The 11,773-nt window shown below is 47.8% G+C and overlaps 1 non-coding gene across 1 annotated transcript; it reads left to right on the forward strand.

The window, feature by feature from the left end:
• Positions 1-5,730: 5,730 nt before the first annotated feature.
• Trnak-cuu (transfer RNA lysine (anticodon CUU)) lies at positions 5,731-5,803 on the forward strand. The gene has a single exon. It is a non-coding gene; the product is annotated as a tRNA-Lys (tRNA).
• The last annotated feature ends 5,970 nt before the right edge of the window (positions 5,804-11,773 follow it).

The raw sequence follows: 11,773 nt of genomic DNA on the forward strand, positions 1-11,773 counted from the left end.
ACTTCAGTACCTGCAGAACGCGTGTTCTCCGCGGCTGCACATATCGCTTCAGATAGGAGGAGCAGGCTGAAGGGCAAGAAAGTGAACATGCTTGTGTTCCTTCAGCAGAATTCTTGGCTGACAAATTATAAATAAATTTAATGGTCCAGCGGTAGCGGAAGGAAGCCGTTACAGGTGACGGAACTTCAGGACTTCGAATTTATGTTGCATTTTGCGATTCAAAATAAAAAAATGATGAGCTAACTTTTGTTTGTAAGGTGTGACTGCTTGCTTTGAATATGGATTTCTCAATGGATATATTCCAGCATTTTCACAGCGGTAATTTCAATAATAAAATATTCCTCATAAATGAAACGAGCTGAGTGTTGCGAATAGTAGCGAATGCAAATGTTCTGGCAATATCGCCGAGCGACAGCAGCATGATTATTAGGGAATAATTAGTAATACCAGCAGTTGTACTATCGATAGTCTATAGATAGTGGTATTATCGATAGTTCCTTTACACTATCGATAGTTTCAAAGAAACTATCAATACTCTCGATAGTGGATTTACGGATAGTTTTGCATCACTACTCCATCTCCGAGTGTTGAGCTCTTCAATTCAGAACAGACGGCTCAGTGGCTGTACCTCTTCGTCTTGAGCTCTTCCGTTAAAAAGAATCGTGTCAGTGGCTCTACCTCCGAGTCTTCAGCTCGTCAATTCAGAAAAGACGACTCAGCGACTAGACCTATGAGTGTTGAGCTCTTCCACTAAGAAAAGACGCCTCAGTGGCTCTACCTCTAAGTCTTGAGCTGCTTCATTCAGAAAAGAGGGTTCATTTGCTGTACTACCGAGTCTTGAGCTCTCACCTTCAAAATAGTCGTCTCAGTGGCTCCACCTCTACGTCTTGAGCTCTTCCATTCATACAAGGTGGCTCAGTGGCTCTACTTGTGAGTCTCGAGTAGTTCCATTCAGAAAAGAGGCTTCATTTGCTCTGCCTCTGAGTCGCGAAAAGAAAGTTGTCTCAGTGGCTCCACATCTGAGTCTTAGGCTCTTCCATTCGGAAAATATGGCTCAGTGCTCTATCTTTGAGTCTTGAGCTCTACTGTTCATAACAGTCGGCTCAGTGGGTCAGTGGCCTTGATTCCCTCAAGGTTACGCTCTCAGAATTTTGTTTCTCCAGTACAAAGGAGTGCGAACGGCATGGTTTAAATATTCTTCATCAATTTGATACATTCAAGGCTGTGATAAATCTGAATCTTTGTGTAATGTCTTGAATACGCGCGCATCAAAATCCAGACACTAGATAAATTCAATTGGCGCTCTCTCAATGCCGCATTTCACAGGAGAATGCAACGGGGTGTTTCGTCTCTGCGTTTCGTCAAGCAGTCAGGCCTTGCACGCGGAACGGTGTTATCGCATGTGCCCTTCGTGCGACGGAGACGGCCAGCTCTTTTCATCTCTTGCTTCAGCCGCGCTAGTCCGCAGCGCTCGCGCGCTTTTATTGACGCGTAGAACATACGATGCGCAGGGAGATATTATCGATGTGAACTTTATACGGAGCATTACAGCGACAGCAAACACCCACCGAGAACGTCCATATTATTGCTGTCGCAATAAAAAGCATTTTTTTAAAAGTGAATTCACGCGTTGTGCCTCTTCTTATTGGTCCTTGTGTTGCTTTAGTCATATTATAATACTTAAATCTAAATGTAATTGTGCTTTAAAAAGATTTTTACAAAACTATGTTAAAAATTGTAGGATAATACCAGAGTCATTCAATGCTTCTTATGGTCACGAAACTGCCGCGTCAGTTTCATATGGAGCCAGCGGCCGCCGCCAGAAGCGCAGCTGTGCTTGAGAGGCGATGCGAACGCTGCTATCGCTGGGGTTGTGTGTGGGAAGCCTCGGTGTTTAAGCTTTCTAAACTTCCGCAACGGTCGCTTTGCTTTCAGGCTTTTACTTCTAGCACTCAGCATGCATAAATACATTTCTGAACGCGTTTTCTGTTTTAAAATGAGCACCCGGAAGGAAAAAACCAGCTCAATTAAAACATGCAGCTCGCGGTGGTATCAGCAGAACAAATACAAAAATTCGGGGATTAACGACAGAATACCAAGATATATAATTACGAACGCTGTAGCAGGGGACTTCTGTATGACTTTTGCCACCTGCAGGCACAGCTGTTTCACCATGCTCGTAAGTCGCTCGCTGTACGCCGCCGGCCGCAAGTTGATTCGTCTCGCCTTCACGCTGGATGTTTGACAACAGTTGTGGCATGTAGAGAAAGACACAGTTTGATCTGTACTTTATTCCAGAAGACATTATTCTCTGTGAAGCATATTCTACGCAACGTTTCTTTCACCTGCACCGGCAACGCACTCACACCGGCCGCCGGCCGGCTTGGTGCCGACGACGTAGCGAAGCCTACTTCGTATCGCTTCGTATAGTTGTAGCAGGTAACTCTGCGGGAATACAACCGCTGACGAACAGCTTACTTTTGTTAACGCTGACAGTGTTATTCGTAGTTCTTCCTCATTCGGCACATTGAAGCGACTTATCCGTGGCGTCCGGGCTCGAAAGCTTGCACGTATTTTGGTCCGGAAGCTCGATAGGGAAGAAACGTGGGTGAGCGCGCTCGCTCGCTCGCTGCGTGCGCCGGCGAGAGTTGCACTTGACTCTCATAACAGCTTCTATTCGATGTAATAGTACTTCGCTTTCACTCTGGCGTACAACCGATATGACTTGTTTTCGTCTAGCCGACAGGGCCGAGCAGTGCTGCACTTAGCAGGTGATCGGCGCGCAGTTACACTCCCCGTTGGTCCCTTTCTTGCCAGGCGTTTGCGCACGGCACGCACTACGGTGCGGTCTAAACAGGGCGTCGGCGACGCTCGGAGCTCTTCACAGGCTTACTCACGTGGTCGTTTGCATGGTGGTGGCACTGTAGATGAGCGAGATCGAGGTCTGCGCTTTGTGAGCTACGAAGGAAGTCCTTCAAAAATCCTTGGAACGGTGTCAGCCTTCAGCGTTGGTTTGTCGCGTTTCTGCGACACGGAGTCGCCGTTGATGTTAAAATCATAAGCAGTGATAATGTCCGAGGCGTCGAAATGGTTCGCACACAGACGTGTATACTTCGACTCAAAGTTAATTATCACCGCTTTCTTGCAGCGGTATGGCCCGCTTCCATTTCTCGCGCTGCTGCTTGTCTAACGGTAAACAAAACAACGACACCTTTTTGCTTCCCTTGTAGCCGGAACGGCACCCCGGCACGCAACATCTGTTAGGCATCCTAGTCCTGCGACAGCGTTTCCTCTAACTTGAACATATGATATCCAGCAGCTTGTCTCGCACTGCGCGAGTATTTCAATACGCGGACGGCGCAGACGATCGAAAGTTTAGACGATAGTGCAATCTTTTCAAACATTCAAAGTTTATAGCTGAGAACATTACGTCCATTATGCCACTACGGGTCGGGGGCAAAAGCCTCTTCACGGACCGGACTTCGAACACTTATAATATCACACACATAGGCAGCGTACAGCTTAATAGAACAATGGACGGAGGAAAACAACCTTAGCACCATATTTATTGAACGTTTCATTAAGTAGAAACGGTAATGAGGCCGCCATAAATGGTTCCCACGTAAACAGCGGGTCTTACATTTTTTGCTGGGCAGAGCGCCTTTGTTAGAGAGCATCCGTAACTATCCTTCGCAGGTGAACTGCGCTACCAGGCGAAGGACAGCGACAGCACGCATGTTCTGACTGATGTGGAGCTTACGCACGAAGTTTCAAGAGCCGTGCAGTCATTGCGTCTAAAGGTTTGTCCAAACCATTCGACAAAATGCGCAATATCGGTATCGGTACATATTGGTACCGCATATTGGGTACCAATATTGCGATACTGTAATATCGGTATCGCAATATTGGTATCGGTACATATCATTGTTATATTAAGCTTTCAATGCTGAAAAGAACACCACCCAGATCCGAGCATCGTTTGTCACTGTTTATTTGAAGAATGCATGTGATTGTAAGTTGGGGCATAGATTGAACGATTGCCGTTATCTTTCGTCGGAAAAATAATGTTGTAGTTAGCTGTGGCGGAGCTATCGGATACAAACACATATCCGGCGACCGTAACATCAGCCTTCCGGTCGCAGAGGCTTTTCCAGTGCATTGTGCTTTGGTAATCGCGTCCAGCGGTGTTGTGTAGGCAGAAGATTGAGAGCGATATGAGGAGTCCGTCAAGCATGAGCGAAGCTGCAGCGATTTGTCCCAGGGATCCGGGCGCTGTTTTCGTCTTGGTCCCAACGAGCGCGATGGAACTTACGCGACAGAAAGGAGCTACGTCAACTTCCGTCATGACCTTGAGTGGTCTCTAATGCTTTTGATAGCGAAGCGAACCTGTTATAGCCAGCCGTAAAATTTCCATGCTCACCTGAAAACTATCATCATCAACGGGTATGTGCCATAAAAATTGGGCAAATCCCACCACTCACCACAGGTTCACTAAAAAGGAAGATGGTAACAGTTAGCCCAATATGTGGCTGCGAAGGGACGGAGGCGAACTATAAAAATATAAAAAGAGAGAAAGACATAGAGCGAGAAAGGAAGCGATAGAAAGAAGCCGATAAATGGAGAGAAAACTTCGGTGGATCCCACGCCTTGTGGGAATCGGTTTCATGCGACGAAGTCAGCAAGCAGGTCTATGCTGCATTTTTCGGCTTTGAGCCAAGCGCTGCGAGGTAGATCGACGTGTTTTTGTAAGCGTAGTACAGGGTAACTTGTGGTCTGACGTATTGTCAGCACTCACATTAAAGCATACGTCATTATTATCGAAATGAAGTGCACTTTACGATGCGATGATGTGAATATCGTGCGTAACTTTCGTTAGCTTATTCCTCCGGGGTCAAACAACGCTTTAATATAGCTTGCTGAATCGTAGGGGTAAAAATGTAAGGTTTATTAGACTGCTATAAAAGTGGAGCCACAGACGTTAACCTGGCATGACGCCTGTGTCGTAGGAGTACATATGTAGTGTTTATTGCTTTGGTATACAATTGGATACCCAGCACTACAAGCACTATTGACGCTGCACCGACATTACGCCTGCATAGGGTTCTTTTCCGAAGCAGTTTCTTGACCTGGCGTGGCTCTGTGGTAGAATACTTGACCGCTACGCTACGGGTTCTATTTCTGCTGGGGTCCTAATTCTCATTTCTTGCATTCGTGGGGTCAACGCTGCCATTGTCAGCCGACGTCAGTTTTTCAGAACGCTCTCGCACTTAATTTACCAATGTCTGTTCTCGCAGTTCCTGGGTAGATATAAACTGTGAATCACCTGTGGCGCCACACGTGTCTGGAACCACACGTGTCTGGAGGAAAGGGTTTGACGACGTACACGACAGGATATTCACGTTATTCATTTTGTGACCCGACAGTCATATTCGTCAAATCCTCTTACCCTCTCAAGCCAATTTGGGTCTGCACCATGTTAAGGGAGCACCCACACGTAGGCGGCTAGATAGATAGATAGATAGATAGATAGATAGATAGATAGATAGATAGATAGATAGATAGATAGATAGATAGATAGATAGATAGATAGATAGATAGATAGATAGATAGATAGATAGATAGATAGATAGATAGATAGATAGAAACGCTCAAAGTGCAAAAGGTTCGCTAAGAAATGCTTCGCATGTAATACAGGGAATAAATACATAAAAAGATGAAAAGACAGACGACGCCCGTCTAGCTCAGTCAGTAGAGCATGAGACTCTTAATCTCAGGATCGTGGGTTTGGGCCCCACGTTGGGCGCCAGATGTGGGGTTGGGCCGTCTTGCTGCCAAGGAAATGATGCTCGTCGGTTGAACTCCCAAGACGAACATTTATTAACACTAACTCAGAACTTTCCAGAAAGCTACACGATACAATATCGCGGGCACGCGCACTGCCCCTAACCTTCACCCACGCGGGCCGGGCCACTCACTCGCGCACAGCGGTCCGTCACCGACTTTTCGGGCAGTGCCATGGCTGCTGCTCTTGAAGCTTGCGAGTGGCCCACGCGCATCGCCACAGCGCAGCACGTGGCGCTAAGATAGCGGCCTGGCGATGGGCGTGGCTCCCACAGGATACAGAAAGAGACATAGAAAAAACACAGAACAAGACAGAAACTAAGAATGAGAGAGAGAGAAAGAAATGGCGAAAGAAAATAAAGATAGAAGGAGCCAGAAAGAGAAATAGATAGAGAGGGCGAGAAACAAAGATAGAGAGAAGAAACACAGAAAGAGAGAGAGAGAAAGACATTGACGTGAAGCGGCGCATATAAAGTGGCATAACATTCGCATAAAGTCGCATAGTAATCGCGAAAATTAACCGCCTTGTCGTACGCTGCCCAGGCAAAATATCTTATTTTTCTTCGAAGTAGACGCATTGAACCTCCCGCGTGCCCCCCCCGAAATCTTTCTGCAACTAACGTGGTTTCTCAGTACCTCCAGGATCGGAGGCAATATAAGCTTTCTGTCATGTATAGTATGGTATAGTAAGAGTGCGGGAAAAGGAAGTGAGGGTCAGGGGGAGAGAGAGGAGGAGGGGTTAGTGTAAAGCATAGCATATCGTCGTATTATATATTAGAGCAAGAGGGTGGGAAAGGAAAGTGACTGTGAGGAAAAGTGATGTGAGGTTGAGGAGGAGAGAAAGGATGAGGGAAGAGGATGAAGCATTGCATAGGCATGTATAGTATGGTACAGGAGGGTTGTGGGAAAGGGATATGAGGGTGAGGAGGAGTGATATCCAGGTTAGGAGGAGAGAAAAAATACATGCAGCTGCGCTCAACATGAAAACTGTAGGAAGAACGGAGCAGTGATTCGACTGCCCTTCAGCGTTCACTCGCGTTCATGCGCGCTGGCGTTCCAAACGTACAGCCTGCTCGGCGTCTATGGTGGGAAAACCAGCCTTCACTTGTGATTCAGTGGCACCCTCTCCCCTCCTCCTACGCGCACCTCTCTCCTCCTCGCCCTCACCTTCCTTTTTCCGCCATCTTCCATACAATACTAACACGGCTATGCTGCGCTTGAACGTCCCCCTCCTCATTTTCATCCTGCCTATCTTCTCTTCCCTTTCTCACCTCCTTGCTATACCACTGCTTACCCTTGCTAGTTGCTAGGCACCGTTGCTAGGTACAAAATGTGGAAAACACTACTGACGTTGACCAATTTTTCACATTGTTAAGTACTAGCACGTCCCTCCGATAGGTGTCACGTCAACGGAAAGATTACAATAAAGGACAACAGACAGAAGAACGGCCACTAGAGCTCCTCTATTCTCTATTAGCCCATATCGTGATATTGGTCGCCTCAGGCTGCGCCACTGGTTGTGAGAGTCGCTCCGACTTGTTTTCATGACACACGCATGTAATATTAAATTACAGCTTATGCGACGCTCAATCTAATTATGTATCCCAGAAAATATCTAACAAAGCCGAACACGTCGCCCATGGCAGAGAAATCACTCCCGCTTTATTCGGTGCAACCACCCAAAATGCACCCCAGCTGGGCGTTTCCCTTGAATTTTCCTTCTGCATGGAATCTACATATGCACCAGCTTACATAATACAGAAACTCGGACCACATCGACGGCGCAACAGTGCTGTGTGTATGAGAGATACCGTTTTAAGGGTGTCCGCCAATGAGTGGCGTAGACCATCTAAGGAGAAGAATGATCACATGATGGCGACTGACCACTAGGCGGCGTTGTGGTGCAAGATAAAGGGTTGCTGTACACTTGAGGTTCCAGCGGCTTTACTTATGTTCACGACTTTGAGAAACTGAACAAGGCGAGACTCCGAGACGCTGCAGCGCGTTCAGGCCGAATGAAAAAAATTCAAGCCCCTCCTCCATAGGGACAATGGGGCAAGCTAAGCTTGACATGTGCTTACTTTTCTTTTTTCCTTTTAGGGGCGAAGCACCTTAGGGTCTCGGCGTGTCGGCGTAGATCGCGCATCGTCGTCTGCTCTCGCGTGCACGGTCGCGTGTGCATCGTCGTCTGCTCCATTTGTTTGAGTGCAATAGAGGGCGCCACCGCCTCAGCGCTCGCCGTGTGGCGATGATTCTGCGATGAACTCTGAACTACCAGCTCGCAAGGAACGATAACGCGTCCTCGCCCGCGAGAGACAACGCCGACGCAGGCAGCATCTGCTAGCGAGTTTCTTCATTAAAAAAACGCCAGGCCTGCGCGGAAAGCGCAGCACAGTGACAACGAAAGCTTGAAGAGCAGCATTTCTAGAGCCCGTTATGAACTCTCTTGTGAAAACTAATAAAAGTACACTAGCAACGTACCCAATAGGGCACAAATCATAATATAAGTTGGGAAGCAGCCACCCCGACATTATTCGTCATTCTGCGGAGAAGCGAGGTACTATCTGAGAGGCATTATGTGCACTTTTTGGATGCGATGGCTGATGACGATGAAAAATTATGGCTGAGACCTTTGTAATGGGTCGGAATCTCTAAAAGACCCACCAGTTACGTATTTCGCATTGTGTGACGCCCGGTCCTTATTTAACTCTCCGACCACGCTTTATAACATACGTTAACGTGAGAAAGAAAGAGAAAGAGAGGGGGAAATAACTTTATTGAGACCCTGAGGAAATGGATAATGGGATCCTTATGGGCTTCCTTGGTAACCAATAGAAGTGAACTAGCGAGGAACCCACTACGCTATAAATCATCATAATTTTGGTGAAGCAGGGAAGCAGCCACTATTCACTTATTACAAACAATATCTCCTACACTTTCCTTGGCATTATTGTCTGTTAGTTCTCAATATTGTTGTATTCAATTTTCGTCATTCTGCGGAGAACCGTGGTACCCGCCAAACACCTGTAAGGCATTATGAGCACTTTTTTAATGATGTGGCTGATGACGATGAAAAATTATGACAGAGCCCTTTGTAATGGGTTGGAAGCATTCAACAACCCACTCACTGCGCAATTCGCATTGTGTGACGCCTGGTTAGGGTGTATCCACACGACGGACCGAATCCGTCTTTTCCGTGGCGGACGGCGCATCACGTGACCCCGCGTCACGGATTTGTGCCATCCGTGGCGCGTCCGCGGACGTCGCGGACGGAAAATGCCAAGCTCTTTTTCGCATTCGGATTCGCGCGGAATAACACAACAGATTTAGCCGAAGGTGCCATTACCGGTCTGGCAACAAGCGCTGCTTTTTCTTTTTCTCGTATGGAACTCCATCTTCAACTTAAAAGAAACTCTGCGCCGTAGACGGAAACATAAAAACCTTCAATAATTTTGCTAGCGATGAATGCGTTTTCGATTTTCAGACTGCTCGCGCCATCTAGAGAAAAAAGGAACAAGCAAGCATTCGCACATTATTATGACCTCTGGGATTTGGTAGCACTCGCGCTACCGCAGATCACCGAGCTCATGTTCTGTTAATAGAGGCACTCGCTAAGCCTACAGCTCTCAGAAAACGAGTACGGCGCTCGGAAACAGTACCAAATTGTCATGAATACGTTGCCGGCGAAGCTTGAGGACACAAACCTAAAGCCGACACAATCGTCAGTTTAGGACTAACAGGCCGTGCGATGCGCGGCGAAGAGCTTAAAGATTCGAAGCGGGCAGCTCTCGCTTCAGACAGTGCCGCCATGTTTTTTTGCTGCGGCGCGTCCGTCTAATCGCTTCGTCCGTCGTCTGGATGTGCTTTCCAGCCGGACGGGCGGCGGAACGATCGTCCGCGGACGAGATGTCCGCGGATAAGTCCGTCGTGTGGATACACGCTTACAGAATTCGCGTTGTGTGATGCCTGGTTGTTATTTTGCTCTTCTACCACGCTATATTATATATGTTAATGTGGTTCCTTCCCGACGTGAAGCCTGCATAGGGTCTTTTCGCAAATCAGTTTCAAGCACCTCCATGGCTCCTAGGTAGAACACTGGGCTCCCACGCAGAGGGCCCAGGTTCTAACCGTGTTCCACCCTAGAAATGTTTTCTTATTTCGTTTTTTTAACACGAAAGTGTTTTATGCCGGGGTCCACCAAAACTTCAGTGACGTCGAAAAAATATACACGATCAGATGGTAAAGAAAATAGTTCCGTCAACGGGCGTCGAACCCACGACCGCTCGGTCCGCAACATCACATGCCGGGCACGCTATCCACTGCGCCACGGTCACATACTCTAGAGGCCTTACAAACGCGCCTTTTATATCTACCACTCTACCGGTCGGTGGTGTGGTGTTGCCCTCTGGGAGCGTTAAAGGAAAGTAATTCGTCATTACTGTGGCCTCCGCAATTAGCACCAGCAACGCGTTACACTTCCGTCCCATTCGGCGCGTTTTCAATAGAAGTTGAATTTTGTTAATGCCTTAACACACCGCGAGGTGGCGACCTTAGGTCAAGCGTTTTAAAAGCGTCGACCTCGCTCATAGCATCACGCTAATCCAAACCAAAAATAGCTCTGCGACGCGTGCCTGCCTCACCTGGCGGTAACACCGCGTTCCGCGCGCACGCACTCACCCCGAGAAAAATCGCGACCGGGCTACCGGGGCGGCACGACGCACTTTGCGTTTCCCTCTATTCCGGCGCTTGGTGTTCAATCACATTTTAACAGGCCGCTGGATGGCGATCAAGTTCTGCGTCCAATATGCGACGCTCTTCTGGCTATCACACCTCGTTCTCTGATTACGCTTTCTCCGTTAGCTACTACAGTGCTACAGTTACCACAAGGGTTTGTTTAATCATTTAGCATGGACGTTAGTCGTCGGGATGGAGATGTACCACCAAACATCAAAGTGGGTGCATCCACGTTAATCAGTGCTATAGCTGCAAGACATCAATATATATTGTGCAAAGTCTCTTATATCAATGTGGAGTAAAAATTCACTTACTTCTGTAAGGGCACGCTTTACTTTCTTGTTATTTCCATTCCTATGACGGAGGGATCAACCATTTTTTTTTTCTTATTTCGCGCGATAGTGGTTACGGACATCGGCGGCGGACAACTACGGCGCCAAAAACGGCCCTTGTTGCGATCTCATAACAGCTTTCGCTATAAAAATTGGCCGCGTATCTGCGTGCTTCGCTGCAAATGTCGTCGAAAGACAATAGTTTTCTGCCGGCTGTACTACATGAGTCCTGGTCTCATCCGCGGCCACCTGTGATGCTATTCCCAGGGCCACTGCCAGGTGGCAGCATCATATCGTCGGCATATCGTTCAACTATCCCAAGAAGAACTATCGTCTTTAAAAACCGACTGGTCGCGCCGCACAACCGTTCAGCGGCCACCGCGTATATATAGGCACTGGATCTTGACCTGCAATGTAGTGCCCGTGGCAGAATTCACTTGTGCGTAGTAGTACAATAAAGATTCGCAGTGTGCACGTTAAGTAAAAGCGGACTGCGGGTCTCTGTGTCTAATCTCTCTTCTCTCTCTCATTGCCCATTAGGAGTGATTTTGCTGTGGGAAACACCGGCGCACACTGCATGCTCTCCACAGGTTTTACGTTAGTGGAGCTGAAACAGCCTTCCCTACATGGTTTGCCCCTCTTCAATTTTTTTCTTTGTTTCTCGCTTTGGTTCAGTCGCACTACGCATTGCTCCCTCATAACTCCCTCTGCTCTTCTCTGACGCTCAACTTCCATGTCCCGGTCGCGAAGCTCGGGGTGAGTTGCTCAATGCTGGAGTTACACCTGGGCGTCAAGATCCCCGAGCTCGCAGTTCGCTGCCCTTCGCTGGCGTTGCAACTGAAGCTGTCGCCCCTTTGGTCAGGCAT

Source organism: Rhipicephalus sanguineus, chromosome 2 (genome assembly GCF_013339695.2).
Source record: "Rhipicephalus sanguineus isolate Rsan-2018 chromosome 2, BIME_Rsan_1.4, whole genome shotgun sequence".
NCBI lineage: Eukaryota > Metazoa > Arthropoda > Arachnida > Ixodida > Ixodidae > Rhipicephalus > Rhipicephalus sanguineus.